Source organism: Zingiber officinale, chromosome 2A, assembly GCF_018446385.1.
Source record: "Zingiber officinale cultivar Zhangliang chromosome 2A, Zo_v1.1, whole genome shotgun sequence".
Lineage (NCBI taxonomy): Eukaryota > Viridiplantae > Streptophyta > Magnoliopsida > Zingiberales > Zingiberaceae > Zingiber > Zingiber officinale.
This window is the reverse complement of record NC_055988.1, coordinates 111,922,334-111,929,996: the sequence shown is the minus strand read 5'-3', so window position 1 is coordinate 111,929,996 and position 7,663 is coordinate 111,922,334. Positions and strand designations below refer to the sequence as shown.

The following is a 7,663-nucleotide window of genomic DNA, read 5'->3' as shown; positions in this document are numbered from 1 at the left end:
ACCAGACGCTTGGTAGTGAGATCGAGATGTCTGGAGGACCAAAGATCGAGAGAAAGTCCTGGTGAGTCGATTAAGGCTAAGTGAAAAGTCCAAACAGATCTAGAGGATCAAAGTTTGGCAGGTAGGTTGAGGTAAAAAACTGGAAGAGAGACAATGAGGTCATGTTCTTGAAGGGAACAACCTAAGGTCGTTGATCTTGTAAAATATCAAAAATAGGCGAATATTAATAAGGGAATTTTATGGATTTTTTGGAAATTTTTCGGGAATTTTTTGGAGCTCGTATGGACGAGTTAACAGGGATGAAAATGGGGTCCGGAAAAGCCTGTTTAGGCTACCCCGTTTTAAAGAGGAAATGTTTGATTTTTTCCCTTTTTATTTTATTCTTTTTCTTTATTTCTCCTCCGTTTCTTTCTTTCTCCCCCGCGAACCCGTGCGTGCCGATTCTCTCCTTGCGTTGATTCCCCGAGCCTGCCCTAACTACTCCACCAACCGGCGCCACTTCTCTTCTTCTCTGCGCGCCGACACCGATCCAGCGCCCCCCGATCGAGCCACCTTCCCGATCTTTCCTCCACTTCTTCTCCCGACGCCGAGTTCCTTGCCAAGCGCCGGCGACGCCCGAGCCTCTCCCTCTTCGTGAGTTGCTGCCGTCACCACTCACCGTGGAGATTCCAGTCGCCGACGCCACTGATGCTCCTCCTCAGCCCTAGCGCCGATCGCCACCGTGCACCTCCGACTACTGTTGTCGGCCACTAGGTCCGACCCACCACAGATCATCTTCCCTTACTGTGCCCGTGCCCTAGTTTGGGTTCCCAGCTGTCGCCGCACCTCTGCATCCCGGCCACCAGGTTCTGCCGAGCCCTAGTCTTGATCTTCTTCTTGATATGTTTGATTTCAGCAGTGAGGGTTTATTCTACAGGATTGTGTGCTGTGGGTTGCTGCTGTGGTGTTGGAATTGTGATCGTGAGATGAAGTAGGACTTGTTGTGGGATTGTTTTTGGTCTCCAGCAGCGACTAATCCTTTCCAACAGTAAACTTCCTTGGTTGTGGATTAACAGAAGCGATTGAGAAGTAAGGTAAGATGTAGGGGCATTTGATACATGCTAGAGATCATAGTGAATTTAGATTGTTTGATTAGTTGATATATGTGTTGAATTAGGGCTAAATTAGGTCAGTTGCTATGATTGGTTATGTTTATTGCAAGTCCAAATTCGAATGGATTAGTTTAAGTCGATTGAGGAGTTAGATGATCTAATTAGGGTTTATAATTGGATCTAGATTTATTATAATTTCTTGAGGATTTGATTTAGCTAATTTATTTATAAGTAATTAGCTAAATCTGGATATTATGTATTACAGGACTCTGATTTGCAATGAGTTGCCTTACGTGGGATTTCCTTTGGCACGCGCGATATTTGAGGCGGGTACTTCTGACTTTATGTCGTTTGATATACATAGTAGTGATTTTAACAAATTACAATAATTATGTTTCTCATTTGTTTCGGTTAGTCACTACCCAATACTTATTACATGCTTGGTTTATTGCTTGTTTTGCATCTCATGTATTCCTTACCTGCTTATATATGCTTATAGGGGGTAGTGACATACCATGTTTCACCATGTTCAGGACCTAGGTTGTATACCTTATCTGATCTGTGTACCGTTGTTTGATTCATTGACTTATAGTGCACCTTATGTATGTATATGGATTAGTTCAGGATATTTTGTGGTTGTTGACATGCACCATTTGCATGATTGCATGTTGTGCGATAGTCCGCTCCATTATTGTTGAGCACATCGCCAGTTACATGGATCTGCACATACCACCACTCATGGATTAGTGGTCGATTCAGGCAGTGTGTGTTGCAGCAGGGACCTTGTTTGACTCCGTTGGCCCGCTCATGGGTAGCGTGATGTAACGTGTTAGCCGGCAGGGATTCCTCCCTGTCATCGTGTACCGGGAGATGAGAGCATTGCGTTCCCCCATTTATGATTTGGGGTAGGAGGATAGGTGTACTCCGACAGCATCCCGTCCACTCGGTCACTCATCAAGAGTAGTGACGACAGAGTGCACGGTTGTCACAACCCTACCCACTCGGCCTCACTATTGTGTGTGAGATGATCGACTGGCGTCAGGGGTGACCAGGACGCATCATTGGCATCATATGCATGATGCATTTATTGCTTGTATTTGTGCTTGCTGCATTTATATGTTGTATATTGTTTGGATGCCTATGTTTACATGCATACATGATTTCTATACCACTCGGACTGTTTGTCCTTATACCCAGGTCCTGGTTAGTACAGTTTCTCTCCTATTTACTTCAGTTGCATTTTTATCTTTCTTATATCAGGAGACTGTACGCATGATTAGTGCTAGGTGTTATTTCCCTACTTTGTATATCAGTTGTACCTGCTGAGTGTTGGACTCACCCCGCCTCCATTGTTATTATTTTTCAGGTTGATGCTGTCAGGAGAGAGTTCCAGTTGCTAGTCCCTGCAGACCTCGAGGATATTATTGGTCTTTTGGTTTTCTTACATAGACTATGCTAAATTTGTTTTGTTTGATGGTATGGTTATGGTATGGATTTTATGATGTCGATGGATTTGGTTTGGTTTTGCTTTTACTACATGCTTGCCTAGACGGCAGAAGAGGTAAATTGATCTTATCGTTGGATTTGTGTTTTATGAGTGTAGTTGAGTAGGGTGGATTTTGAGTCTTCTATTCATTGCTTATTATATTGCGTGAAATGTCTGTGTGTTGTGTTTATTTACTGTTCTTATTCCAGCCCCATGTGGCTGAGGTATATGGATATATAGAAAGTTTCAGATTGTCCACCGTACAAGGGAGATGTTGCCGAAATTTCTTCGGACAAGGACTCATCCGGGGCGTGACAATTTAGTGGTATGAGAGCTTAAGTTTTACGATCTTTGTTTTTATATTTTGGATATTTGGGATAACCTGATACCAATTTATTTAGTATCAGAGGGCCAGGTTGGTGATACTTGTTTGATTTTTGTGTGTTGGATTTTCGAGATTTATCTGATACCAATTTATTGGTATCAGAGCGGGTTATGATACCTGCTTTTGGTGTTCTGGATATTTGGATATCTATTTTGGTTTGTACGGATTTCCGTTATGGTTATGTTTCAGACTTCCGTTTCGAATTTATATGGATTTCCGGTGATTTTCATGTTCGGAATTTTGAGGTCAGAAGTTGGGGACTGGACAGCGATGAAACATCTCCAGACGGCATATACGTATGATGTTTAATTTTATAGTTTATGACATGTATTAGCATTCTTTATTTAGTACCTGTCTGGTTGTTGTAACACATATTACATGTGATGGGTTAGCCATTGAGCATGGTTGACCTTAATAGAGATCAAGGATTATAGTCTCTGGTGATTTTTTTTTTTCATATCATACCATCAATAGTTTTAGCTTCTGTTACTACTAGTAGGAGATGGAGGCACGTACCAGCCTTATCTATTGTTAGCTGGGTAATGGATGATACCTACATATTCCGGTTGACTTTGCCAGTAGATTTTTTATACTCATGTCTTTTGGATATTAGGGTACCCGATACGATGAAAATTGGTCATTGGGGAGTTATCATGTTTGATCATTGTTGAGAATGGTTTGAGGTTGAGGGATATTGTGAGATCAGATATTGTGATGTGTTGATTTCTAATGATTTATGAGAGTAAATGTTATGTGGTTGTCTGATGATCTATTACTAGATATTTGTTTTGATGATCTATTATTTGGGTTGTCGTTGATGGTGACATAGTGAGTGTCATGTATTATATTAATAGGTTTGATGATTATAGTTGGTGATCAGATTATAAATCGGGTGCTAGAGAGTTTATGGTTGAGTGTGCCTATGAGATTTTAATAAATCTGGTTAGTTGTGGTTAGTTAACAGGATGATAAAATTGATATTTGCTTCTTCTGATATTGGACTATGTGGATAAATAATGATTTGATGTTTTGAATGATAACTTGCTCTCATGGGGAGTAGAGACTTATTCATCTGATATTATGTGGGCTGATATTTTTGAGGATAAAAATGAGAGTATCTTGATGATCTTGAATTTTGATTTTTTTTCTTTTGGGTCGTACACATTTATACATATGATATTATGTGGGTTGGCATTTTCTAGTTTGAGTTGATGCAATTAGTGTTGAATTGACCCATGAACTGATTTAGTTATTTGACAATTTATTTGGGGGTTAAGTTGTTACTTGCTCTGGTGTCTATAAAGATGGATCCCTTCGGATAGTTCTGTATGGATTATAGATCAATGAACTAGTTGGATTTTTGTTGTGCTGCCTTTGGTTGTCATAGTTGAAAATTTTTCTGGGTCTGCTGAGTGGATACATGTATGGAACATGATATCCGGTTGATTATGAGTGGATTGGTTTGTGAATCCTGGCAAATTTTTTGATCATATAACTCCATATGAATGATTAGTAATGGTTTCAGATATTTAGGATATAAATTTTATTGAAGTGTTAAATGTAACCAATTTTTCATCAATGTCAAGGCTGGATGAAAATAGTTAAGTATTGTGTCGGATTTGGATAACATAGAAGGTAAAATAGCGAATATCAGGTTGATTGGATTAAGTATGTTGATTTTAGCATATCTATGAGGTGTGTTCATATGATTATTATGTGTTGTAGGAGTTCTTGATAGACGGTTTAAATTGCACGTAGTGGGTATCTAGTAGATTATACCCGAGTGGTTAGACATACATGTCTGCTTGGTTATTGGAGGTATTTTGTCGATTTAATCTATGTTGTGGAATGTGCGCATGTGTTTGAGTGTTTTAGTGGAGGTATCTTATCGATTTAATCTGAGTTCTGATATGTGCAGATATGTTCGGTGTAATATTTGAGGTATCTTGTTTATCATATGATTGTTCTGAGTGTATACTCGTGTTGATTATGATTTGTTGGAAGTATTACGTTGATTATACTCTTGGCATAGGTGTATATATGTCATGTGAGTATTGTTTGAGGTGTATTGTTGATTATACCTATGTTGATATATGCACACGGGTTCGGTATGCATTGTTGGAGGTATCACGATGAATTATACCTATGTTGTGAGTATGTGTGGTGTGTACAAATTGGAGGATTATGTCGATCATACATATGTTGTGTATGCATGTGTGCCAGGTGTTTTGTTGGTAGCAGCATGATGATTCTACTTATGTTGAATGCAGGATGCGGAGTGTCTGCATTATGTCATTTGTTGGGTTACCCTGTCAACTAATTTTCTTATCAGTGGGTGACTCACTACGATGTGGATAGAGTTGACGATGAGTTTGATTTGATTACTGGATTGTGATACCCTAGGCTACCCACAGTGATCTGTGGTAGAGCGACCCCATGCAATCTTTGGCTAGATAGTTAGGTGCCTTGGGCACTTAGGTTTGCCCACATATTTTAGGTTTGTTTGTGGTAGAGCGTAGCTCCCACATATTTTGGGTTGTTTGTGGTGGAGCGTAGCTCCCACATATTGTGGATTGCTTGTAGCGGAGCATTGCTCCCATATTTATTGTGGATACATATTTCGGATTATTTATGGTGGAGCTTTGCTCCCACATATTGAGGATTACTTGTGGTAGAGCGTTGCTCCCACATATGTGGTGTTTTTTGTGATGGAGCGTTGCTCTCACACGGGTGGATCTATTCTTGATGATTTGCATTGTTGATGATTATATTGCAGATTTATTGTCAGGGATGTTATGGTTAGGAAGGTTTGTGATACGGACATTATATATCTTGGTTTTATCATTAAGGCTTGCAGAGCCTTAGATGTTTTCAGAGACTTGATGATTTTGGTATTTCGAGGATGTTTGGATCGGTTTCTATTGTCTTTGTTGACGATGTTGTGATTTATTTCGGATCCGCGGTAAGTCACGCACATCATCTTTGCATAGTTCCAGAGATTGTCTCGATGGGAACATCTATATGCGAAGATCAGTAGTGCGTATTTTGGTTGTCTTCTGTGAGATGTTCGAGACACACGGTCACTAGTAGGAGTATACCGTGGTTCCACAGGAGATCGAGGTTATTACCGTTGGGAGTAGACGGAGTCTATAGAGAAGGCTCGCAACTTCCTTGGTTTGGCTCGATATTTCCGGAGATACGTTGAGGGTTTCTCGCGTATTGCTATGCCGCTGACACGCCTTACCAAGAAGGGCATGAAGTTCATGTGGTCTGAGGATTGCGAGACCAGCTTTCAGGAGCTGAAGCGGAGATTAGTGTCGGCTCCAGTTTTGATTTTACCTTCTGGAGAGGACGGATTTGTACTCTACACTGACGCGTCTCTTCAGGGTTTGGGCGCTGTTATGATGCAGCACGGTAGAGTATTCTCTTATGCTTCTCGTCAGCTGAAGGAGCATGAGAAGAACTACCCAGTTCATGACTTGGAGTTAGCTGCCATCATCTTTGCTCTGAAGCTTTGGCGGCATCATTTATACGGTATTACATTTGAGATTCTCACTGATCATAAGAGTCTCAAATATATTGTCGCTCAGAAGGAGCTTAATCTCCGACAGAGGAGATGGATGGAGTTCCTGAAGAACTACGATTGTACCATTAGCTACAACCCGGGGAAAGCTAATGTGGTTGCAGATGCACTCAGCAGGAAGTCCAGAGGGACTTTGGCTTGCCACCGAGTTTCAGTTACAGACTTGATTCAAGGTTTCTCTGAGTTATATCTTGAGGAGCAGGGACTGACAGAGCAGGGTATTCTGGTTACCATGGTTGCTCAGTCGTCGATCAGGACGAGGATCCGAGAGGCCCAGGCTGGTGATCAGCATTTGCAGTTCATTAGCAGTCAGATAGCTTCTGGACAGCAGACCGAGTTTACACGAGACGAGGAGGGTATTATATACTTCCGAGACAGATTATGCGTACCTCAGTCTCATCCGGTCTTACAGGAGCTACTTCAGGAGGCTCATCGTTCTCGATTTACGATCCATCCAGGCGGGACTCGTATGTATCGAGACTTGAGGCGTTCCTACTGGTGGAACGACATGAAGAAAGACTTCGCGGATTTCGTAGCTAGATGTCTTGTTTGTCAGCAGGTGAAGGCTGAGCACCAGAGACCTGCAGGATTACTTTAGCGGATTCCTATTCCTGAGTGGAAGTGGGATCACATTACCATGGACTTTGTGGTGGGTTTGCCGAGGACACGACGAGGTCATGATGCGATTTGAGTAATCGTTGATCGATTAACCAAATCCGCGCACTTTTTAGTGATTCGGAGGACTGATCCCCTGGATCGATTGACAGATCTGTATTGTCGGGAGATCATCAGACTACATGGTGTTCCGTTGAGTATCATTTCGGATAGAGATCCACGGTTCACGTCTCGTTTCTGGCAGAGTCTGCAGCAGGCCTTGGGCACACATCTCCGTTTTAGTACAGCTTTCCATCCATAGATAGATGGACAGTCAGAGTGGACCATTCAAACTTTAGAGGATCTGTTGAGGTCATGTGTTCTGGATTTCGGAGGCAGTTGGGAGGACCATCTGTCGTTGGTAGAGTTTGCCTACAACAACAGCTTTCATTCGGCTATCCAGATGGCACCGTTTGAGGCGTTGTATGATAGGCCTTGACACCCGGATGAGGTCGAGAGGCCCA

At 41.8% G+C, this 7,663-nt stretch overlaps 1 long non-coding RNA gene across 1 annotated transcript; it reads left to right on the top strand.

Annotated features, from left to right (window-relative positions):
• Nucleotides 1-416: 416 nt before the first annotated feature.
• Nucleotides 417-1,423, top strand: LOC122039895. Its single transcript, XR_006128430.1, has 3 exons — nucleotides 417-845; nucleotides 917-1,073; nucleotides 1,357-1,423. It is a non-coding gene; the product is annotated as an uncharacterized LOC122039895 (long non-coding RNA).
• Nucleotides 1,424-7,663: the final 6,240 nt, after the last annotated feature.